Source organism: Argiope bruennichi, chromosome X2, assembly GCF_947563725.1.
Source record: "Argiope bruennichi chromosome X2, qqArgBrue1.1, whole genome shotgun sequence".
NCBI lineage: Eukaryota > Metazoa > Arthropoda > Arachnida > Araneae > Araneidae > Argiope > Argiope bruennichi.
Window position 1 is genome coordinate 106,785,042 of NC_079163.1, and position 27,258 is coordinate 106,812,299.

A 27,258-nucleotide genomic window follows, 5' to 3' on the forward strand; every position below is an offset into this window, starting at 1 on the left:
TGACTTGATGGATAGAGTCGCATGTTGATTGCGCTTCTTTTTGGTGGTCTTGAGTTCGAGTCTGGAAGCAGAACTTATAATTTTTATATTCATTTTCGTATATATTTTTATTTATAACTTTTCTCCGTGCTTATTCTATATTTAATACAAATTCCATCCATTTTCATACTTCCTAAAATAAAATTTAATATGAAAATATCTTTAAATTTAATATAAATTTTAAGGTTCGATGCCTTGCACATGCGCAGATACCATCCGTATGCTTAGCATTGTGCATTTCGATCCAGATTTCCTTCGCGTCCGAAAATTTATTTATGGTGTTAAGAATCTAAGATTGCTACGCTGTACGAGGGATGCGTGGAATGGTGGATAGAGTCGCATGTTTGTTTGCTCTTCCTTTTGGTGGTCGCGTGTTCGAGTCTGGAGGCAGAACTTATTATTTTTATATTCATTTTCTTATATATTTTTGTTTATAACTTTTCTCCGTGCTTATTCTATATTTAATACAAATTCCATCCATTTTCATACTTCCTAAAATAAAATTTAATATGAAAATATCTTTAAATTTAATCACAAATTTAAGGGTCGATGTCTTGCACATGCGCAGATATCATCCGTATGTTAAACATTGTGCATTTCGATCCAGATTTAGTTTACATCCGAAACTTTATTTATGGTGTTAAGAATCTAAGATTGCTACGATGTACAAGGGATGAGTGGCTTGATGGATAGAGTCGCATGTTGATTGCGCTTCTTTTTGGTGGTCTTGAGGTCGAGTCTGGAAGCAGAACTTATAATTTTTATATTCATTTTCGTATATATTTTTATTTATAACTTTTCTCCGTGCTTATTCTATATTTAATACAAATTCCATCCATTTTCATACTTCCTAAAATAAAATTTAATATGAAAATATCTTTAAGTTTAATAGAAATTTTAAGGTTCGATGCCTTGCACATGCGCAGATACCATCCGTATGCTTAGCATTGTGCATTTCGATCCAGATTTCCTTCGCGTCCGAAAATTTATTTATGGTGTTAAGAATCTATGATTGCTACGTTGTACGAGGGATGCGTGGAATGGTGGATAGAGTCGCATGTTTGTTTGATCTTATTTTTGGTGGTCTCGTGTTCGAGTCTGGAAGCAGAACTTATAATTTTTATATTCATTTTCTTATATACTTTTATTTATAACTTTTCTCCGTGCTTATTCTATATTTAATACAAATTCCATCCATTTTCATACTTCCTAAAATAAAATTTAATATGAAAATATCTTTAAATTTAATCACAAATTTAAGGGTCGATGTCTTGCACATGCGCAGATATCATCCGTATGCTTAGCATTGTGCATTTCGATCCCGATTTCCTTTACATCCGAAACTTTATTTATGGTGTTAAGAATCTAAGATTGCTACGCTGTACAAGGGATGAGTGGCTTGATTGATAGAGTGGCATATTGATTGCGCTTCTTTTTGGTGGTCTTGAGATCGATCCTGGAATCAAAACCAATAATTTTTTTCATTCATTAATTTCATATATTTTTATATATAACTTTTATCCGTGCTTATACCATATTTACTACAAAATCCATCCCTTTCCATACTTCCTAAAATAAAATTTAATGTGAAAATAACTTTAAATTTAATATAAATTTTAAGGGTCGATGCCTTGCACATGCGCAGATACCATCCGTATGATTAGCTTTGTGCATTTCGATCCAGATTTCCTTCGCGTCCGAAACATTTTTTATGGTGTTAAGAATCTAAGATTGCTACGTTGAATGAGGGATGCGTGGAATGGTGGATAGAGTCGTATGTTTGTTTGCTTTTCTTTCTGGTGGTCTTGTGTTCGAGTCTGGAAGCAGAACTTATAATTTTTATATTCATTTTCTTATATATTTTTATTTATAACTTTTCTCCGTGCTTATTCTATATTTAATACAAATTCCATCCATTTTCATACTTCCTAAAATAAAATTTAATATGAAAATATCTTTATATTTAATCACAAATTTAAGGGTCGATGTCTTGCACATGCGCAGATATCATCCGTATGCTTAGCATTGTGCATTTCGATCCCGATTTCCTTTACATCCGAAACTTTATTTATGGTGTTAAGAATCTAAGATTGCTACGCTGTACAAGGGATGAGTGGCTTGATTGATAGAGTGGCATATTGATTGCGCTTCTTTTTGGTGGTCTTGAGATCGATCCTGGAATCAAAACCAATAATTTTTTTCATTCATTAATTTCATATATTTTTATATATAACTTTTATCCGTGCTTATACCATATTTACTACAAAATCCATCCCTTTCCATACTTCCTAAAATAAAATTTAATGTGAAAATAACTTTAAATTTAATATAAATTTTAAGGGTCGATGCCTTGCACATGCGCAGATACCATCCGTATGATTAGCTTTGTGCATTTCGATCCAGATTTCCTTCGCGTCCGAAACATTTTTTATGGTGTTAAGAATCTAAGATTGCGGTTTTGAACGAGGGATGCGTGCAATGGTGGATAGAGTCGCATGTTTGTTTGCTTTGCTTTTTGGTGGTCTTGTGTTCGAGTCTGGAAGCAGAACTTATAATTTTTATATTCATTTTCTTATATATTTTTATTTATAACTTTTCTCCGTGCTTATTCTATATTTAATACAAATTCCATCCATTTTCATACTTCCTAAAATAAAATTTAATGTGAAAATATCTTTAAATTTAATCACAAATTTAAGGGTCGATGTCTTGCACATGCGCAAATATCATCCGTATGCTTAGAATTGTGCATTTCGATCCAGATTTCCTTTACATTCGAAACTTTATTTATGGTGTTAAGAATCTAAGATTGCTACGATGTACAAGGGATGAGTGGCATGATTGATAGAGTGGCATGTTGATAGCGCTTCTTTTTGGCGGTCTTGAGTTCGAGCCTGGAAGCAAAACGAATAATTTTTTTCATTCATTAATTTCATATATTTTTATTTATAACTTTTCTCCGTGCTTATTCTATATTTAATACAAATTCCATCCATTTTCATACTTCCTAAAATAAAATTTAATATCAAAATATCTTTAAATTTAATAGAAATTTTAATGTTCGATGCCTTGCACATGCGCACATACCATCCGAATGCTTAGCATTGTGCATTTCGATCCAGATTTCCTTCGCGTCCGAAACTTTATTTATGGTGTTAAGAATCTAAGATTGCTACGTTGTACAGGGATGCGTGGAATGGTGGATAGAGTCGCATGTTTGTTATCTCTTCTTTTTGGTGGTCTTGTGTTCGAGTCTGGAAGCAGAACTTATAATTTTTATATTCATTTTCTTATATATTTTTATTTATAACTTTTCTCCGTGCTTATTCTATATTTAATACAAATTCCATCCATTTTCATACTTCCTAAAATAAAATTTAAGATGAAAATATCTTTAAATTTAATCACAAATTTAAGGGTCGATGTCTTGCACATGCGCAGATATCATCCGTATGCTTAGCATTGTGCATTTCGATCCAGATTTCCTTTACATCCGAAAATTTATTTATGGTGTTAAGAATCTAAGATTGCTACGATGTACAAGAAATGAGTGGCTTGATGGATAAATTCGCATGTTGATTGCGCTTTATTTTGGTGGTCTTGAGTTCGAGCCTGGAAGCAAAACGAATAATTTTTTTCATTCATTAATTTCATATATTTTTATATATAACTTTTATCCGTGCTTATACTATATTTACTACAAAATCCATCCCTTTCCATACTTCCTAAAATAAAATTTAATGTGAAAATATCTTTAAATTTAATATAAATTTTAAGGGTCGATGCCTTGCACATGCGCAGATACCATCCGTATGATTAGCTTTGTGCATTTCGATCCAGATTTCCTTCGCGTCCGAAACATTTTTTATGGTGTTAAGAATCTAAGATTGCTACGTTGAATGAGGGATGCGTGGAATGGTGGATAGAGTCGTATGTTTGTTTGCTTTTCTTTCTGGTGGTCTTGTGTTCGAGTCTGGAAGCAGAACTTATAATTTTTATATTCATTTTCTTATATATTTTTATTTATAACTTTTCTCCGTGCTTATTCTATATTTAATACAAATTCCATCCATTTTCATACTTCCTAAAATAAAATTTAATATGAAAATATCTTTATATTTAATCACAAATTTAAGGGTCGATGTCTTGCACATGCGCAGATATCATCCGTATGCTTAGCATTGTGCATTTCGATCCCGATTTCCTTTACATCCGAAACTTTATTTATGGTGTTAAGAATCTAAGATTGCTACGCTGTACAAGGGATGAGTGGCTTGATTGATAGAGTGGCATATTGATTGCGCTTCTTTTTGGTGGTCTTGAGATCGATCCTGGAATCAAAACCAATAATTTTTTTCATTCATTAATTTCATATATTTTTATATATAACTTTTATCCGTGCTTATACCATATTTACTACAAAATCCATCCCTTTCCATACTTCCTAAAATAAAATTTAATGTGAAAATAACTTTAAATTTAATATAAATTTTAAGGGTCGATGCCTTGCACATGCGCAGATACCATCCGTATGATTAGCTTTGTGCATTTCGATCCAGATTTCCTTCGCGTCCGAAACATTTTTTATGGTGTTAAGAATCTAAGATTGCGGTTTTGAACGAGGGATGCGTGCAATGGTGGATAGAGTCGCATGTTTGTTTGCTTTGCTTTTTGGTGGTCTTGTGTTCGAGTCTGGAAGCAGAACTTATAATTTTTATATTCATTTTCTTATATATTTTTATTTATAACTTTTCTCCGTGCTTATTCTATATTTAATACAAATTCCATCCATTTTCATACTTCCTAAAATAAAATTTAATGTGAAAATATCTTTAAATTTAATCACAAAAAAGGGTCGATGCCTTGCACATGCGCAGATACCATCCGTATGCTTAGCTTTGTGCATTTCGATCCAGATTTCCTTCGCGTCCGAAACATTTTTTATGGTGTTAAGAATCTAAGATTGCTACGTTCAACGAGGGATGCGTGGAATGGTGGATAGAGTCGCATGTTTGTTTGCTTTTCTTTTTGGTGGTCTTGTGTTCGAGTCTGGAAGCAGAACTTATAATTTTTATATTCATTTTCTTATATATTTTTATTTATAACTTTTCTCCGTGCTTATTCTATATTTAATACAAATTCCATCCATTTTCATACTTCCTAAAATAAAATTTAATATGAAAATATCTTTAAATTTAATCACAAATTTAAGGGTCGATGTCTTCACATGCGCAGATATCATCCGTATGCTTAGCATTGTGCATTTCGATCCAGATTTCCTTTACATCCGAAACTTTATTTATGGTGTTAAGAATCTAAGATTGCTTAGATGTACAAGGGATGAGTGGCTTGATGGATAGAGTCGCATGTTGATTGCGCTTCTTTTTCAGTGGTCTTGAGTTTGAGCCTGGAAGCAAAACGAATAATTTTTTTCATTCATTAATTTCATATATTTTTATATATAACTTTTATCCGTGCTTATACTATAATTACTACAAAATCCATCCCTTTCCATACTTCCTAAAATAAATTTAATGTGAAAATATCTTTAAATTTAATATAAATTTTAAGGGTCGATGAATTGCACATGCGCAGATACCATCCGTATGATTAGCTTTGTGCATTTCGATCCAGATTTCCTTCGCGTCCGAAACATTTTTTATGGTGTTAAGAATCTAAGATTGCGGTTTTGAACGAGGGATGCGTGCAATGGTGGATAGAGTCGCATGTTTGTGTGCTTTGCTTTTTGGTGGTCTTGTGTTCGAGTCTGGAAGCAGAACTTATAATTTTTATATTCATTTTCTTATATATTTTTATTTATAACTTTTCTCCGTGCTTATTCTATATTTAATACAAATTCCATCCATTTTCATACTTCCTAAAATAAAATTTAATGTGAAAATATCTTTAAATTTAATCACAAATTTAAGGGTCGATGTCTTGCACATGCGCAAATATCATCCGTATGCTTAGCATTGTGCATTTCGATCCAGATTTCCTTTACATTCGAAACTTTATTTATGGTGTTAAGAATCTAAGATTGCTACGATGTACAAGGGATGAGTGGCATGATTGATAGTGTGGCATGTTGATAGCGCTTCTTTTTGGCGGTCTTGAGTTCGAGCCTGGAAGCAAAACGAATAATTTTTTTCATTCATTAATTTCATATATTTTTATTTATAACTTTTCTCCGTGCTTATTCTATATTTAATACAAATTCCATCCATTTTCATACTTCCTAAAATAAAATTTAATATCAAAATATCTTTAAATTTAATCACAAATTTAAGGGTCGATGTCTTGCACATGCGCAGATATCATCCGTATGCTTAGCATTGTGCATTTCGATCCAGATTTCCTTTACATCCGAAAATTTATTTATGGTGTTAAGAATCTAAGATTGCTACGATGTACAAGAAATGAGTGGCTTGATGGATAAATTCGCATGTTGATTGCGCTTTATTTTGGTGGTCTTGAGTTCGAGCCTGGAAGCAAAACGAATAATTTTTTTCATTCATTAATTTCATATATTTTTATATATAACTTTTATCCGTGCTTATACTATATTTACTACAAAATCCATCCCTTTCCATACTTCCTAAAATAAAATTTAATGTGAAAATATCTTTAAATTTAATATAAATTTTAAGGGTCGATGCCTTGCACATGCGCAGATACCATCCGAATGATTAGCTTTGTGCATTTCGATCCAGATTTCCTTCGCGTCCGAAACATTTTTTATGGTGTTAAGAATCTAAGATTGCTACGTTGAATGAGGGATGCGTGGAATGGTGGATAGAGTCGTATGTTTGTTTGCTTTTCTTTCTGGTGGTCTTGTGTTCGAGTCTGGAAGCAGAACTTTTAATTTTTATATTCATTTTCTTATATATTTTTATTTATAACTTTTCTCCGTGCTTATTCTATATTTAATACAAATTCCATCCATTTTCATACTTCCTAAAATAAAATTTAATATGAAAATATCTTTATATTTAATCACAAATTTAAGGTGCGATGTCTTGCACATGCGCAGATATCATCCGTATGCTTAGCATTGTGCATTTCGATCCCGATTTCCTTTACATCCGAAACTTTATTTATGGTGTTAAGAATCTAAGATTGCTACGCTGTACAAGGGATGAGTGGCTTGATTGATAGAGTGGCATATTGATTGCGCTTCTTTTTGGTGGTCTTGAGATCGATCCTGGAATCAAAACCAATAATTTTTTTCATTCATTAATTTCATATATTTTTATATATAACTTTTATCCGTGCTTATACCATATTTACTACAAAATCCATCCCTTTCCATACTTCCTAAAATAAAATTTAATGTGAAAATAACTTTAAATTTAATATAAATTTTAAGGGTCGATGCCTTGCACATGCGCAGATACCATCCGTATGATTAGCTTTGTGCATTTCGATCCAGATTTCCTTCGCGTCCGAAACATTTTTTATGGTGTTAAGAATCTAAGATTGCGGTTTTGAACGAGGGATGCGTGCAATGGTGGATAGAGTCGCATGTTTGTTTGTTTTGCTTTTTGGTGGTCTTGTGTTCGAGTCTGGAAGCAGAACTTATAATTTTTATATTCATTTTCTTATATATTTTTATTTATAACTTTTCTCCGTGCTTATTCTATATTTAATACAAATTCCATCCATTTTCATACTTCCTAAAATAAAATTTAATGTGAAAATATCTTTAAATTTAATCACAAATTTAAGGGTCGATGTCTTGCACATGCGCAAATATCATCCGTATGCTTAGCATTGTGCATTTCGATCCAGATTTCCTTTACATTCGAAACTTTATTTATGGTGTTAAGAATCTAAGATTGCTACGATGTACAAGGGATGAGTGGCATGATTGATAGAGTGGCATGTTGATAGCGCTTCTTTTTGGCGGTCTTGAGTTCGAGCCTGGAAGCAAAACGAATAATTTTTTTCATTCATTAATTTCATATATTTTTATTTATAACTTTTCTCCGTGCTTATTCTATATTTAATACAAATTCCATCCATTTTCATACTTCCTAAAATAAAATTTAATATCAAAATATCTTTAAATTTAATAGAAATTTTAATGTTCGATGCCTTGCACATGCGCACATACCATCCGAATGCTTAGCATTGTGCATTTCGATCCAGATTTCCTTCGCGTCCGAAACTTTATTTATGGTGTTAAGAATCTAAGATTGCTACGTTGTACAGGGATGCGTGGAATGGTGGATAGAGTCGCATGTTTGTTTGCTCTTCTTTTTGGTGGTCTTGTGTTCGAGTCTGGAAGCAGAACTTATAATTTTTATATTCATTTTCTTATATATTTTTATTTATAACTTTTCTCCGTGCTTATTCTATATTTAATACAAATTCCATCCATTTTCATACTTCCTAAAATAAAATTTAAGATGAAAATATCTTTAAATTTAATCACAAATTTAAGGGTCGATGTCTTGCACATGCGCAGATATCATCCGTATGCTTAGCATTGTGCATTTCGATCCAGATTTCCTTTACATCCGAAAATTTATTTATGGTGTTAAGAATCTAAGATTGCTACGATGTACAAGAAATGAGTGGCTTGATGGATAAATTCGCATGTTGATTGCGCTTTATTTTGGTGGTCTTGAGTTCGAGCCTGGAAGCAAAACGAATAATTTTTTTCATTCATTAATTTCATATATTTTTATATATAACTTTTATCCGTGCTTATACTATATTTACTACAAAATCCATCCCTTTCCATACTTCCTAAAATAAAATTTAATGTGAAAATATCTTTAAATTTAATATAAATTTTAAGGGTCGATGCCTTGCACATGCGCAGATACCATCCGTATGATTAGCTTTGTGCATTTCGATCCAGATTTCCTTCGCGTCCGAAACATTTTTTATGGTGTTAAGAATCTAAGATTGCTACGTTGAATGAGGGATGCGTGGAATGGTGGATAGAGTCGTATGTTTGTTTGCTTTTCTTTTTGGTGGTCTTGTGTTCGAGTCTGGAAGCAGAACTTATAATTTTTATATTCATTTTCTTATATATTTTTATTTATAACTTTTCTCCGTGCTTATTCTATATTTAATACAAATTCCATCCATTTTCATACTTCCTAAAATAAAATTTAAGATGAAAATATCTTTAAATTTAATCACAAATTTAAGGGTCGATGTCTTGCACATGCGCAGATATCATCCGTATGCTTAGCATTGTGCATTTCGATCCAGATTTCCTTTACATCCGAAAATTTATTTATGGTGTTAAGAATCTAAGATTGCTACGATGTACAAGAAATGAGTGGCTTGATGGACAAATTCGCATGTTGATTGCGCTTTATTTTGGTGGTCTTGAGTTCGAGCCTGGAAGCAAAACGAATAATTTTTTTCATTCATTAATTTCATATATTTTTATATATAACTTTTATCCGTGCTTATACTATATTTACTACAAAATCCATCCCTTTCCATACTTCCTAAAATAAAATTTAATGTGAAAATATCTTTAAATTTAATATAAATTTTAAGGGTCGATGCCTTGCACATGCGCAGATACCATCCGTATGATTAGCTTTGTGCATTTCGATCCAGATTTCCTTCGCGTCCGAAACATTTTTTATGGTGTTAAGAATCTAAGATTGCTACGTTGAATGAGGGATGCGTGGAATGGTGGATAGAGTCGTATGTTTGTTTGCTTTTCTTTCTGGTGGTCTTGTGTTCGAGTCTGGAAGCAGAACTTATAATTTTTATATTCATTTTCTTATATATTTTTATTTATAACTTTTCTCCGTGCTTATTCTATATTTAATACAAATTCCATCCATTTTCATACTTCCTAAAATAAAATTTAATATGAAAATATCTTTATATTTAATCACAAATTTAAGGGTCGATGTCTTGCACATGCGCAGATATCATCCGTATGCTTAGCATTGTGCATTTCGATCCCGATTTCCTTTACATCCGAAACTTTATTTATGGTGTTAAGAATCTAAGATTGCTACGCTGTACAAGGGATGAGTGGCTTGATTGATAGAGTGGCATATTGATTGCGCTTTTTTTTGGTGGTCTTGAGATCGATCCTGGAATCAAAACCAATAATTTTTTTCATTCATTAATTTCATATATTTTTATATATAACTTTTATCCGTGCTTATACCATATTTACTACAAAATCCATCCCTTTCCATACTTCCTAAAATAAAATTTAATGTGAAAATAACTTTAAATTTAATATAAATTTTAAGGGTCGATGCCTTGCACATGCGCAGATACCATCCGTATGATTAGCTTTGTGCATTTCGATCCAGATTTCCTTCGCGTCCGAAACATTTTTTATGGTGTTAAGAATCTAAGATTGCGGTTTTGAACGAGGGATGCGTGCAATGGTGGATAGAGTCGCATGTTTGTTTGCTTTGCTTTTTGGTGGTCTTGTGTTCGAGTCTGGAAGCAGAACTTATAATTTTTATATTCATTTTCTTATATATTTTTATTTATAACTTTTCTCCGTGCTTATTCTATATTTAATACAAATTCCATCCATTTTCATACTTCCTAAAATAAAATTTAATGTGAAAATATCTTTAAATTTAATCACAAATTTAAGGGTCGATGTCTTGCACATGCGCAAATATCATCCGTATGCTTAGCATTGTGCATTTCGATCCAGATTTCCTTTACATTCGAAACTTTATTTATGGTGTTAAGAATCTAAGATTGCTACGATGTACAAGGGATGAGTGGCATGATTGATAGAGTGGCATGTTGATAGCGCTTCTTTTTGGCGGTCTTGAGTTCGAGCCTGGAAGCAAAACGAATAATTTTTTTCATTCATTAATTTCATATATTTTTATTTATAACTTTTCTCCGTGCTTATTCTATATTTAATACAAATTCCATCCATTTTCATACTTCCTAAAATAAAATTTAATATCAAAATATCTTTAAATTTAATAGAAATTTTAATGTTCGATGCCTTGCACATGCGCACATACCATCCGAATGCTTAGCATTGTGCATTTCGATCCAGATTTCCTTCGCGTCCGAAACTTTATTTATGGTGTTAAGAATCTAAGATTGCTACGTTGTACAGGGATGCGTGGAATGGTGGATAGAGTCGCATGTTTGTTATCTCTTCTTTTTGGTGGTCTTGTGTTCGAGTCTGGAAGCAGAACTTATAATTTTTATATTCATTTTCTTATATATTTTTATTTATAACTTTTCTCCGTGCTTATTCTATATTTAATACAAATTCCATCCATTTTCATACTTCCTAAAATAAAATTTAAGATGAAAATATCTTTAAATTTAATCACAAATTTAAGGGTCGATGTCTTGCACATGCGCAGATATCATCCGTATGCTTAGCATTGTGCATTTCGATCCAGATTTCCTTTACATCCGAAAATTTATTTATGGTGTTAAGAATCTAAGATTGCTACGATGTACAAGAAATGAGTGGCTTGATGGATAAATTCGCATGTTGATTGCGCTTTATTTTGGTGGTCTTGAGTTCGAGCCTGGAAGCAAAACGAATAATTTTTTTCATTCATTAATTTCATATATTTTTATATATAACTTTTATCCGTGCTTATACTATATTTACTACAAAATCCATCCCTTTCCATACTTCCTAAAATAAAATTTAATGTGAAAATATCTTTAAATTTAATATAAATTTTAAGGGTCGATGCCTTGCACATGCGCAGATACCATCCGTATGATTAGCTTTGTGCATTTCGATCCAGATTTCCTTCGCGTCCGAAACATTTTTTATGGTGTTAAGAATCTAAGATTGCTACGTTGAATGAGGGATGCGTGGAATGGTGGATAGAGTCGTATGTTTGTTTGCTTTTCTTTCTGGTGGTCTTGTGTTCGAGTCTGGAAGCAGAACTTATAATTTTTATATTCATTTTCTTATATATTTTTATTTATAACTTTTCTCCGTGCTTATTCTATATTTAATACAAATTCCATCCATTTTCATACTTCCTAAAATAAAATTTAATATGAAAATATCTTTATATTTAATCACAAATTTAAGGGTCGATGTCTTGCACATGCGCAGATATCATCCGTATGCTTAGCATTGTGCATTTCGATCCCGATTTCCTTTACATCCGAAACTTTATTTATGGTGTTAAGAATCTAAGATTGCTACGCTGTACAAGGGATGAGTGGCTTGATTGATAGAGTGGCATATTGATTGCGCTTCTTTTTGGTGGTCTTGAGATCGATCCTGGAATCAAAACCAATAATTTTTTTCATTCATTAATTTCATATATTTTTATATATAACTTTTATCCGTGCTTATACCATATTTACTACAAAATCCATCCCTTTCCATACTTCCTAAAATAAAATTTAATGTGAAAATAACTTTAAATTTAATATAAATTTTAAGGGTCGATGCCTTGCACATGCGCAGATACCATCCGTATGATTAGCTTTGTGCATTTCGATCCAGATTTCCTTCGCGTCCGAAACATTTTTTATGGTGTTAAGAATCTAAGATTGCGGTTTTGAACGAGGGATGCGTGCAATGGTGGATAGAGTCGCATGTTTGTTTGCTTTGCTTTTTGGTGGTCTTGTGTTCGAGTCTGGAAGCAGAACTTATAATTTTTATATTCATTTTCTTATATATTTTTATTTATAACTTTTCTCCGTGCTTATTCTATATTTAATACAAATTCCATCCATTTTCATACTTCCTAAAATAAAATTTAATGTGAAAATATCTTTAAATTTAATCACAAATTTAAGGGTCGATGTCTTGCACATGCGCAAATATCATCCGTATGCTTAGCATTGTGCATTTCGATCCAGATTTCCTTTACATTCGAAACTTTATTTATGGTGTTAAGAATCTAAGATTGCTACGATGTACAAGGGATGAGTGGCATGATTGATAGAGTGGCATGTTGATAGCGCTTCTTTTTGGCGGTCTTGAGTTCGAGCCTGGAAGCAAAACGAATAATTTTTTTCATTCATTAATTTCATATATTTTTATTTATAACTTTTCTCCGTGCTTATTCTATATTTAATACAAATTCCATCCATTTTCATACTTCCTAAAATAAAATTTAATATCAAAATATCTTTAAATTTAATAGAAATTTTAATGTTCGATGCCTTGCACATGCGCACATACCATCCGAATGCTTAGCATTGTGCATTTCGATCCAGATTTCCTTCGCGTCCGAAACTTTATTTATGGTGTTAAGAATCTAAGATTGCTACGTTGTACAGGGATGCGTGGAATGGTGGATAGAGTCGCATGTTTGTTATCTCTTCTTTTTGGTGGTCTTGTGTTCGAGTCTGGAAGCAGAACTTATAATTTTTATATTCATTTTCTTATATATTTTTATTTATAACTTTTCTCCGTGCTTATTCTATATTTAATACAAATTCCATCCATTTTCATACTTCCTAAAATAAAATTTAAGATGAAAATATCTTTAAATTTAATCACAAATTTAAGGGTCGATGTCTTGCACATGCGCAGATATCATCCGTATGCTTAGCATTGTGCATTTCGATCCAGATTTCCTTTACATCCGAAAATTTATTTATGGTGTTAAGAATCTAAGATTGCTACGATGTACAAGAAATGAGTGGCTTGATGGATAAATTCGCATGTTGATTGCGCTTTATTTTGGTGGTCTTGAGTTCGAGCCTGGAAGCAAAACGAATAATTTTTTTCATTCATTAATTTCATATATTTTTATATATAACTTTTATCCGTGCTTATACTATATTTACTACAAAATCCATCCCTTTCCATACTTCCTAAAATAAAATTTAATGTGAAAATATCTTTAAATTTAATATAAATTTTAAGGGTCGATGCCTTGCACATGCGCAGATACCATCCGTATGATTAGCTTTGTGCATTTCGATCCAGATTTCCTTCGCGTCCGAAACATTTTTTATGGTGTTAAGAATCTAAGATTGCGGTTTTGAACGAGGGATGCGTGCAATGGTGGATAGAGTCGCATGTTTGTTTGCTTTGCTTTTTGGTGGTCTTGTGTTCGAGTCTGGAAGCAGAACTTATAATTTTTATATTCATTTTCTTATATATTTTTATTTATAACTTTTCTCCGTGCTTATTCTATATTTAATACAAATTCCATCCATTTTCATACTTCCTAAAATAAAATTTAATGTGAAAATATCTTTAAATTTAATCACAAATTTAAGGGTCGATGTCTTGCACATGCGCAAATATCATCCGTATGCTTAGCATTGTGCATTTCGATCCAGATTTCCTTTACATTCGAAACTTTATTTATGGTGTTAAGAATCTAAGATTGCTACGATGTACAAGGGATGAGTGGCATGATTGATAGAGTGGCATGTTGATAGCGCTTCTTTTTGGCGGTCTTGAGTTCGAGCCTGGAAGCAAAACGAATAATTTTTTTCATTCATTAATTTCATATATTTTTATTTATAACTTTTCTCCGTGCTTATTCTATATTTAATACAAATTCCATCCATTTTCATACTTCCTAAAATAAAATTTAATATCAAAATATCTTTAAATTTAATAGAAATTTTAAGGTTCGATGCCTTGCACATGTGCACATACCATCCGTATGCTTAGCATTGTGCATTTCGATCCAGATTTCCTTCGCGTCCGAAACTTTATTTATGGTGTTAAGAATCTAAGATTGCTACGTTGTACGAAGGATGCGTGGAATGGTGGATAGAGTCGCATGTTTGTATGCTCTTCTTTTTGGTGGTCTTGAGTTCGAGTCTGGAAGCAGAAATTATAATTTTTATATTCATTTTCTTATATATTTTTATTTATAACTTTTCTCCGTGCTTATTCTATATTTAATACAAATTCCATCCAGTTTCATACTTCCTGAAATAAAATTTAATATGAAAATATCTTTAAATTTAATCACAAATTTAAGGGTCGATGTCTTGCACATGCGCAGATATCATCCGTATGCTTAGCATTGTGCATTTCGATCCAGTTTTAGTTTACATCCGAAACTTTATTTATGGTGTTAAGAATCTAAGATTGCTACGATGTACAAGGGATGAGTGGCATGATTGATAGAGTGGCATGTTGATAGCGCTTCTTTTTGGCGGTCTTGAGTTCGAGCCTGGAAGCAAAACGAATAATTTTTTTCATTCATTAATTTCATATATTTTTATTTATAACTTTTCTCCGTGCTTATTCTATATTTAATACAAATTCCATCCATTTTCATACTTCCTAAAATAAAATTTAATATCAAAATATCTTTAAATTTAATAGAAATTTTAATGTTCGATGCCTTGCACATGCGCACATACCATCCGAATGCTTAGCATTGTGCATTTCGATCCAGATTTCCTTCGCGTCCGAAACTTTATTTATGGTGTTAAGAATCTAAGATTGCTACGTTGTACAGGGATGCGTGGAATGGTGGATAGAGTCGCATGTTTGTTATCTCTTCTTTTTGGTGGTCTTGTGTTCGAGTCTGGAAGCAGAACTTATAATTTTTATATTCATTTTCTTATATATTTTTATTTATAACTTTTCTCCGTGCTTATTCTATATTTAATACAAATTCCATCCATTTTCATACTTCCTAAAATAAAATTTAAGATGAAAATATCTTTAAATTTAATCACAAATTTAAGGGTCGATGTCTTGCACATGCGCAGATATCATCCGTATGCTTAGCATTGTGCATTTCGATCCAGATTTCCTTTACATCCGAAAATTTATTTATGGTGTTAAGAATCTAAGATTGCTACGATGTACAAGAAATGAGTGGCTTGATGGATAAATTCGCATGTTGATTGCGCTTTATTTTGGTGGTCTTGAGTTCGAGCCTGGAAGCAAAACGAATAATTTTTTTCATTCATTAATTTCATATATTTTTATATATAACTTTTATCCGTGCTTATACTATATTTACTACAAAATCCATCCCTTTCCATACTTCCTAAAATAAAATTTAATGTGAAAATATCTTTAAATTTAATATAAATTTTAAGGGTCGATGCCTTGCACATGCGCAGATACCATCCGTATGATTAGCTTTGTGCATTTCGATCCAGATTTCCTTCGCGTCCGAAACATTTTTTATGGTGTTAAGAATCTAAGATTGCGGTTTTGAACGAGGGATGCGTGCAATGGTGGATAGAGTCGCATGTTTGTTTGCTTTGCTTTTTGGTGGTCTTGTGTTCGAGTCTGGAAGCAGAACTTATAATTTTTATATTCATTTTCTTATATATTTTTATTTATAACTTTTCTCCGTGCTTATTCTATATTTAATACAAATTCCATCCATTTTCATACTTCCTAAAATAAAATTTAATGTGAAAATATCTTTAAATTTAATCACAAATTTAAGGGTCGATGTCTTGCACATGCGCAAATATCATCCGTATGCTTAGCATTGTGCATTTCGATCCAGATTTCCTTTACATTCGAAACTTTATTTATGGTGTTAAGAATCTAAGATTGCTACGATGTACAAGGGATGAGTGGCATGATTGATAGAGTGGCATGTTGATAGCGCTTCTTTTTGGCGGTCTTGAGTTCGAGCCTGGAAGCAAAACGAATAATTTTTTTCATTCATTAATTTCATATATTTTTATTTATAACTTTTCTCCGTGCTTATTCTATATTTAATACAAATTCCATCCATTTTCATACTTCCTAAAATAAAATTTAATATCAAAATATCTTTAAATTTAATAGAAATTTTAAGGTTCGATGCCTTGCACATGTGCACATACCATCCGTATGCTTAGCATTGTGCATTTCGATCCAGATTTCCTTCGCGTCCGAAACTTTATTTATGGTGTTAAGAATCTAAGATTGCTACGTTGTACGAGGGATGCGTGGAATGGTGGATAGAGTCGCATGTTTGTATGCTCTTCTTTTTGGTGGTCTTGAGTTCGAGTCTGGAAGCAGAAATTATAATTTTTATATTCATTTTCTTATATATTTTTATTTATAACTTTTCTCCGTGCTTATTCTATATTTAATACAAATTCCATCCAGTTTCATACTTCCTGAAATAAAATTTAATATGAAAATATCTTTAAATTTAATCACAAATTTAAGGGTCGATGTCTTGCACATGCGCAGATATCATCCGTATGCTTAGCATTGTGCATTTCGATCCAGTTTTAGTTTACATCCGAAACTTTATTTATGGTGTTAAGAATCTAAGATTGCTACGATGTACAAGGAATGAGTGGCTTGATGGATAGAGTCGCATGTTGATTGCGCTTCTTTTTGGTGGTCTTGAGTTCGAGTCTGGAAGCAGAACTTATAATTTTTATATTCATTTTCGTATATATTTTTATTTATAACTTTTATCCGTGCTTATTCTATATTTAATACAAATTCCATCCATTTTCATACTTCCTAAAATAAAATTTAATATCAAAATATCTTTAAATTTAATAGAAATTTTAATGTTCGATGCCTTGCACATGCGCACATACCATCCGAATGCTTAGCATTGTGCATTTCGATCCAGATTTCCTTCGCGTCCGAAACTTTATTTATGGTGTTAAGAATCTAAGATTGCTACGTTGTACAGGGATGCGTGGAATGGTGGATAGAGTCGCATGTTTGTTTGCTCTTCTTTTTGGTGGTCTTGTGTTCGAGTCTGGAAGCAGAACTTATAATTTTTATATTCATTTTCTTATATATTTTTATTTATAACTTTTCTCCGTGCTTATTCTATATTTAATACAAATTCCATCCATTTTCATACTTCCTAAAATAAAATTTAATATGAAAATATCTTTAAATTTAATCACAAATTTAAGGGTCGATGTCTTGCAAATGCGCAGATATCATCCGTATGCTTAGCATTGTGCATTTCGATCCAGTTTTAGTTTACATCCGAAACTTTATTTATGGTGTTAAGAATCTAAGATTGCTACGATGTACAAGGAATGAGTGGCTTGATGGATAGAGTCGCATGTTGATTGCGCTTCTTTTTGGTGGTCTTGAGTTCGAGTCTGGAAGCAGAACTTATAATTTTTATATTCATTTACGTATATATTTTTATTTATAACTTTTCTCCGTGCTTATTCTATATTTAATACAAATTCCATCCATTTTCATACTTCCTAAAATAAAATTTAATATGAAAATATCTTTAAATTTAATAGAAATTTTAAGGTTCGATGCCTTGCACATGCGCACATACCATCCGTATGCTTAGCATTGTGCATTTCGATCCAGACTTAGTTTACATCCGAAACTTTATTTATGGTGTTAAGAATCTAAGATTGCTACGATGTACAAGGGATGAGTGGCTTGATGGATAGAGTCGCATGTTTATTGCACTTCTTTTTGGTTGGTCTTGAGTTCGAATCTGGAGGCAGAACTTATAATTTTTATATTCATTTTCGTATATATTTTTATTTATAACTTTTCTCCGTGCTTATTCTATATTTAATACAAATTCCATCCATTTTCATACTTCCTAAAATAAAATTTAATATGAAAATATCTTTAAATTTAATAGAAATTTTAAGGTTCGATGCCTTGCACATGCGCACATACCATCCGTATGCTTTGCATTGTGCATTTCGATCCAGATTTAGTTTACATCCGAAACTTTATTTATGGTGTTAAGAATCTAAGATTGCTACGATGTACAAGGTATGAGTGGCTTGATGGATAGAGTCGCATGTTGATTGCGCTTCTTTTTGGTGGTCTTGAGTTCGAGTCTGGAAGCAGAACTTATAATTTTTATATTCATTTTCGTATATATTTTTATTTATAACTTTTCTCCGTGCTTATTCTATATTTAATACAAATTCCATCCATTTTCATACTTCCTAAAATAAAATTTAATATGAAAATATCTTTAAATTTAATAGAAATTTTAAGGTTCGATGCCTTGCACATGTGCACATACCATCCATATGCTTAGCATTGTGCATTTCGATCCAGATTTCCTTCGCGTCCGAAACTTTATTTATGGTGTTAAGAATCTAAGATTGCTACGTTGTACGAGGGATGCGTGGAATGGTGGATAGAGTCGCATGTTTGTATGCTCTTCTTTTTGGTGGTCTTGAGTTCGAGTCTGGAAGCAGAAATTATAATTTTTATATTCATTTTCTTATATATTTTTATTTATAACTTTTCTCCGTGCTTATTCTATATTTAATACAAATTCCATCCATTTTCATACTTCCTGAAATAAAATTTAATATGAAAATATCTTTAAATTTAATCACAAATTTAAGGGTCGATGTCTTGCACATGCGCAGATATCATCCGTATGCTTAGCATTGTGCATTTCGATCCAGTTTTAGTTTACATCCGAAACTTTATTTATGGTGTTAAGAATCTAAGATTGCTATGATGTACAAGGGATGAGTGGCTTGATGGATAGAGTCGCATGTTGATTGCGCATCTTTTTGGTGGTCTTGAGTTCGAGTCTGGAAGCAGAACTTATAATTTTTATATTCATTTTCGTATATATTTTTATTTATAACTTTTGTCCGTACTTATTCTATATTTAATACAAATTCCATCCATTTTCATACTTCCTAAAATAAAATTTAATATGAAAATATCTTTAAATTTAATAGAAATTTTAAGGTTCGATGCCTTGCACATGCGCACATACCATCCGTATGCTTAGCATTGTGCATTTCGATCCAGATTTAGTTTACATCAGAAACTTTATTTATGGTATTAAGAATCTAAGATTGCTACGATGTACAAGGGATGAGAGGCTTGATTGATAGAGTCGCATGTTGATTGCGCTTCTTCTTGGTGGTCTTGAGTTCGAGCCTGGAAGCAAAACGAATAATTTTTTTCATTCATTAATTTTATATATTTTTATATATATCTTTTATCCGTGCTTATACTATATTTACTACAAAATCCATCCCTTTCCATACTTCCTAAAATAAAATTTAATGTGAAAATATCTTTAAATTTAATATAAATTTTAAGGGTCGATGCCTTGCACTTGCGCAGATACCATCCGTATGCTTAGCATTGTGCATTTCGATCCTTCCATCCATTGCGTCCGAAACATTTTTTATGGTGTTAAAAATCTAAGATTGCTACATTTACGAGGGATGCGTGGAATGGTGGATAGAGTCGCATGTTTGTTTGCTCTTCCTTTTGGTGGTCTCGTGTTCGAGTCTGGAGGCAGAACTTATAATTTTTATAATCATTTTCGTATATATTTTTATTTATAACTTTTCTCCGTGCTTATTCCATATTTAATACAAATTCCATCCATTTTCATACTTCCTAAAATAAAATTTAATATGAAAATATCTTTAAATTTAATAGAAATTTTAAGGTTCGATGCCTTGCACATGCGCACATACCATCCGTATGCTTAGCATTGTGCATTTCGATAAAGATTTCCTTCGCGTCCGAAACTTTATTTATGGTGTTAAGAATCTAAGATTGCTACGTTGTACGAGGGATGCGTGGAATGGTGGGTAGAGTCGCATGTTTGTTTGCTCTTTTTTTTGGTGGTCTTGTGTTCGAGTCTGTAAGAAGAAATTATAATTTTTATATTCATTTTCTTATATATTTTTATTTATAACTTTTCTCCGTGCTTATTCTATATTTAATACAAATTCCATCCATTTTCATACTTCCTAAAATAAAATTTAATATGAAAATATCTTTACATTTAATCACAAATTTAAGGGTCGATGTCTTGCACATGCGCAGATATCATCCGTATGCTTAGCATTGTGCATTTCGATCCAGATTTAGTTTACATCCGAAACTTTATTTATGGTGTTAAGAATCTAAGATTGCTACGATGTACAAGGGATGAGTGGCTTGATGGATTGAGTCGCATGTTTATTGCGCTTCTTTTTGGTTGGTCTTGAGTTCGAGTCTGAAAGCAGAACTTATAATTTTTATATTCATTTTCGTATATATTTTTATTTATAACTTTTCTCCGTGCTTATTCTATATTTAATACAAATTCCATCCATTTTCATACTTCCTAAAATAAAATTTAATATGAAAATATCTTTAAATTTAATAGAAATTTTAAGGTTCGATGCCTTGCACAGGCGCACATACCATCCGTATGCTTAGCATTGTGCATTTCGATCCAGATTTCCTTCGCGTCCGAAACTTTATTTATGGTGTTAAGAATCTAAGATTGCTACGATGTACAAGGTATGAGTGGCTTGATGGATAGAGTCGCATGTTGATTGCGCTTCTTTTTGGTGGTCTTGAGTTCGAGTCTGGAAGCAAAACTTATAATTTTTATATTCATTTTCGTATATATTTTTATTTATAACTTTTCTCCGTGCTTATTCTATATTTAATACAAATTCCATCCATTTTCATACTTCCTAAAATAAAATTTAATGTGAAAATATCTTTAAATTTAATAGAAATTTTAAGGTTCGATGCCTTGCACATGCGCAGATACCATCCGTATGCTTAGCATTGTGCATTTCGATCCAGATTTCCTTCGCGTCCGAAACTTTATTTATGGTGTTAAGAATCTAAGATTGCTACGTTGTACGAGGGATGCGTGGAATGGTGGATAGAGTCGCATGTTTGTTAGCTCTTGTTTTTGGTGGTCTCGTGTTCGAGTCTGGAAGCAGAACTTATAATTTTTATATTCATTTTCTTATATATTTTTATTTATAACTATTCTCCGTGCTTATTCTATATTTAATACAAATTCCATCCAGTTTCATACTTCCTAAAATAAAATTTAATATGAAAATATCTTTAAATTTAATCACAAATTTAAGGGTCGACGTCTTGCACATGCGCAGATATCATCCGTATGCTTAGCATTGTGCATTTCGATCCAGATTTCCTTTACATCCGAAACTTTATTTATGGTGTTAAGAATCTAAGATTGCTACGATGTACAAGGGATAAGTGGCTTCATTGATAGAGTGGCATGTTGATTGCGCTTCTTTTTGGTGGTCTTGAGTTCGAGCCTGGAAGCAAAACGAATAATTTTTTTCATTCATTAATTTCATATATTTTTATATATAACTTTTATCCGTGCTTATACTATATTTACTACAAAATCCCTCCCTTTCCATACTTCCTAAAATAAAATTTAATGTGAAAATATCTTTAAATTTAATATAAATTTTAAGGTTCGATGCCTTGCACATGCGCAGATACCATCCGTATGCTTAGCATTGTGCATTTCGATCCAGATTTCCTTCGCGTCCGAAACATTTTTTATGGTGTTAAGAATCTAAGATTGCTGCGTTGTACGAGGGATGCGTGGAATGGTGGATAGAGTCGCATGTTTGTTTGCTCTCCTTTTTGGTGGTCTCGTGTTCGAGTCTGGAAGCAGAACTTATAATTTTCATATTCATTTTCGTATATATTTTTATTTATAACTTTTCTCCGTGCTTATTCTATATTTAATACAAATTACATCCATTTTCATACTTCCTAAAATAAAATTTAATGTGAAAATATCTTTAAATTTAATAGAAATTTTAAGGTTCGATGCCTTGCACATGCGTAGATACCATCCGTACGCTTAGCATTGTGCATTTCGATCCAGATTTCCTTCGCGTCCGAAACTTTATTTATGGTGTTATGAATCTAAGATTGCTACGTTGTACGAGGGATGCGTGGAATGGTGGATAGAGTCGCATGTTTGTTAGCTCTTCTTTTTGGTGGTCTCGTGTTCGAGTCTGGAAGCACAACTTATAATTTTCATATTCATTTTCGTATATATTTTTATTTATAACTTTTCTCCGTGCTTATTCTATATTTAATACAAATTCCATCCATTTTCATACTTCCTAAAATAAAATTTAATATGAAAATATCTTTAAATTTAATCACAAATTTAAGGGTCGATGTCTTGCACATGCGCAGATAACATCCGTATGCTTAGCATTGTGCATTTCGATCCAGATTTAGTTTACATCCGAAACTTTATTTATGGTGTTAAGAATCTAAGATTGCTACGATGTACAAGGGATGAGTGGCTTGATGGATAGAGTCGCATGTTTATTGCGCTTCTTTTTGGTTGGTCTTGAGTTCGAGTCTGGAAGCAGAACTTATAATTTTTATATTCATTTTCGTATATATTTTTATTTATAACTTTTCTCCGTGCTTATTCTATATTTAATACAAATTCCATCCATTTTCATACTTCCTAAAATAAAATTTAATATGAAAATATCTTTAAATTTAATAGAAATTTTAAGGTTCGATGCCTTGCACATGCGCACATACCATCCGTATGCTTAGCATTGTGCATTTCGATCCAGATTTAGTTTACATCCGAAACTTTATTTATGGTGTTAAGAATCTAAGATTGCTACGATGTACAAGGTATGAGTGGCTTGATGGATAGAGTCGCATGTTGATTGCGCTTCTTTTTGGTGGTCTTGAGTTCGAGTCTGGAAGCAGAACTTATAATTTTTATATTCATTTTCGTACATATTTTTATTTATAACTTTTCTCCGTGCTTATTTTATATTTAATACAAATTCCATCCATTTTCATACTTCCTAAAATAAAATTTAATATGAAAATATCTTTAAATTTAATAGAAATTTTAAGGTTCGATGCCTTGCACATGTGCACATACCATCCGTATGCTTAGCATTGTGCATTTCGATCCAGATTTCCTTCGCGTCCGAAACTTTATTTATGGTGTTAAGAATCTAAGATTGCTACGATGTACAAGGTATGAGTGGCTTGATGGATAGAGTCGCATGTTGATTGCGCTTCTTCTTGGTGGTCTTGAGTTCGAGCCTGGAAGCAAAACGAATAATTTTTTTCATTCATTAATTTTATATATTTTTATATATATCTTTTATCCGTGCTTATACTATATTTACTACAAAATCCATCCCTTTCCATACTTCCTAAAATAAAATTTAATGTGAAAATATCTTTAAATTTAATATAAATTTTAAGGGTCGATGCCTTGCACTTGCGCAGATACCATCCGTATGCTTAGCATTGTGCATTTCGATCCTTCCATCCATTGCGTCCGAAACATTTTTTATGGTGTTAAAAATCTAAGATTGCTACATTTACGAGGGATGCGTGGAATGGTGGATAGAGTCGCATGTTTGTTTGCTCTTCCTTTTGGTGGTCTCGTGTTCGAGTCTGGAGGCAGAACTTATAATTTTTATAATCATTTTCGTATATATTTTTATTTATAACTTTTCTCCGTGCTTATTCCATATTTAATACAAATTCCATCCATTTTCATACTTCCTAAAATAAAATTTAATATGAAAATATCTTTAAATTTAATAGAAATTTTAAGGTTCGATGCCTTGCACATGCGCACATACCATCCGTATGCTTAGCATTGTGCATTTCGATAAAGATTTCCTTCGCGTCCGAAACTTTATTTATGGTGTTAAGAATCTAAGATTGCTACGTTGTACGAGGGATGCGTGGAATGGTGGGTAGAGTCGCATGTTTGTTTGCTCTTTTTTTTGGTGGTCTTGTGTTCGAGTCTGTAAGAAGAAATTATAATTTTTATATTCATTTTCTTATATATTTTTATTTATAACTTTTCTCCGTGCTTATTCTATATTTAATACAAATTCCATCCATTTTCATACTTCCTAAAATAAAATTTAATATGAAAATATCTTTACATTTAATCACAAATTTAAGGGTCGATGTCTTGCACATGCGCAGATATCATCCGTATGCTTAGCATTGTGCATTTCGATCCAGATTTAGTTTACATCCGAAACTTTATTTATGGTGTTAAGAATCTAAGATTGCTACGATGTACAAGGGATGAGTGGCTTGATGGATTGAGTCGCATGTTTATTGCGCTTCTTTTTGGTTGGTCTTGAGTTCGAGTCTGAAAGCAGAACTTATAATTTTTATATTCATTTTCGTATATATTTTTATTTATAACTTTTCTCCGTGCTTATTCTATATTTAATACAAATTCCATCCATTTTCATACTTCCTAAAATAAAATTTAATATGAAAATATCTTTAAATTTAATAGAAATTTTAAGGTTCGATGCCTTGCACAGGCGCACATACCATCCGTATGCTTAGCATTGTGCATTTCGATCCAGATTTCCTTCGCGTCCGAAACTTTATTTATGGTGTTAAGAATCTAAGATTGCTACGATGTACAAGGTATGAGTGGCTTGATGGATAGAGTCGCATGTTGATTGCGCTTCTTTTTGGTGGTCTTGAGTTCGAGTCTGGAAGCAAAACTTATAATTTTTATATTCATTTTCGTATATATTTTTATTTATAACTTTTCTCCGTGCTTATTCTATATTTAATACAAATTCCATCCATTTTCATACTTCCTAAAATAAAATTTAATGTGAAAATATCTTTAAATTTAATAGAAATTTTAAGGTTCGATGCCTTGCACATGCGCAGATACCATCCGTATGCTTAGCATTGTGCATTTCGATCCAGATTTCCTTCGCGTCCGAAACTTTATTTATGGTGTTAAGAATCTAAGATTGCTACGTTGTACGAGGGATGCGTGGAATGGTGGATAGAGTCGCATGTTTGTTAGCTCTTGTTTTTGGTGGTCTCGTGTTCGAGTCTGGAAGCAGAACTTATAATTTTTATATTCATTTTCTTATATATTTTTATTTATAACTATTCTCCGTGCTTATTCTATATTTAATACAAATTCCATCCAGTTTCATACTTCCTAAAATAAAATTTAATATGAAAATATCTTTAAATTTAATCACAAATTTAAGGGTCGACGTCTTGCACATGCGCAGATATCATCCGTATGCTTAGCATTGTGCATTTCGATCCAGATTTCCTTTACATCCGAAACTTTATTTATGGTGTTAAGAATCTAAGATTGCTACGATGTACAAGGGATAAGTGGCTTCATTGATAGAGTGGCATGTTGATTGCGCTTCTTTTTGGTGGTCTTGAGTTCGAGCCTGGAAGCAAAACGAATAATTTTTTTCATTCATTAATTTCATATATTTTTATATATAACTTTTATCCGTGCTTATACTATATTTACTACAAAATCCCTCCCTTTCCATACTTCCTAAAATAAAATTTAATGTGAAAATATCTTTAAATTTAATATAAATTTTAAGGTTCGATGCCTTGCACATGCGCAGATACCATCCGTATGCTTAGCATTGTGCATTTCGATCCAGATTTCCTTCGCGTCCGAAACATTTTTTATGGTGTTAAGAATCTAAGATTGCTGCGTTGTACGAGGGATGCGTGGAATGGTGGATAGAGTCGCATGTTTGTTTGCTCTCCTTTTTGGTGGTCTCGTGTTCGAGTCTGGAAGCAGAACTTATAATTTTCATATTCATTTTCGTATATATTTTTATTTATAACTTTTCTCCGTGCTTATTCTATATTTAATACAAATTCCATCCATTTTCATACTTCCTAAAATAAAATTTAATGTGAAAATATCTTTAAATTTAATCACAAATTTAAGGGTCGATGTCTTGCACATGCGCAAATATCATCCGTATGCTTAGCATTGTGCATTTCGATCCAGATTTCCTTTACATTCGAAACTTTATTTATGGTGTTAAGAATCTAAGATTGCTACGATGTACAAGGGATGAGTGGCATGATTGATAGAGTGGCATGTTGATAGCGCTTCTTTTTGGCGGTCTTGAGTTCGAGCCTGGAAGCAAAACGAATAATTTTTTTCATTCATTAATTTCATATATTTTTATTTATAACTTTTCTCCGTGCTTATTCTATATTTAATACAAATTCCATCCATTTTCATACTTCCTAAAATAAAATTTAATATCAAAATATCTTTAAATTTAATAGAAATTTTAATGTTCGATGCCTTGCACATGCGCACATACCATCCGAATGCTTAGCATTGTGCATTTCGATCCAGATTTCCTTCGCGTCCGAAACTTTATTTATGGTGTTAAGAATCTAAGATTGCTACGTTGTACAGGGATGCGTGGAATGGTGGATAGAGTCGCATGTTTGTTATCTCTTCTTTTTGGTGGTCTTGTGTTCGAGTCTGGAAGCAGAACTTATAATTTTTATATTCATTTTCTTATATATTTTTATTTATAACTTTTCTCCGTGCTTATTCTATATTTAATACAAATTCCATCCATTTTCATACTTCCTAAAATAAAATTTAAGATGAAAATATCTTTAAATTTAATCACAAATTTAAGGGTCGATGTCTTGCACATGCGCAGATATCATCCGTATGCTTAGCATTGTGCATTTCGATCCAGATTTCCTTTACATCCGAAAATTTATTTATGGTGTTAAGA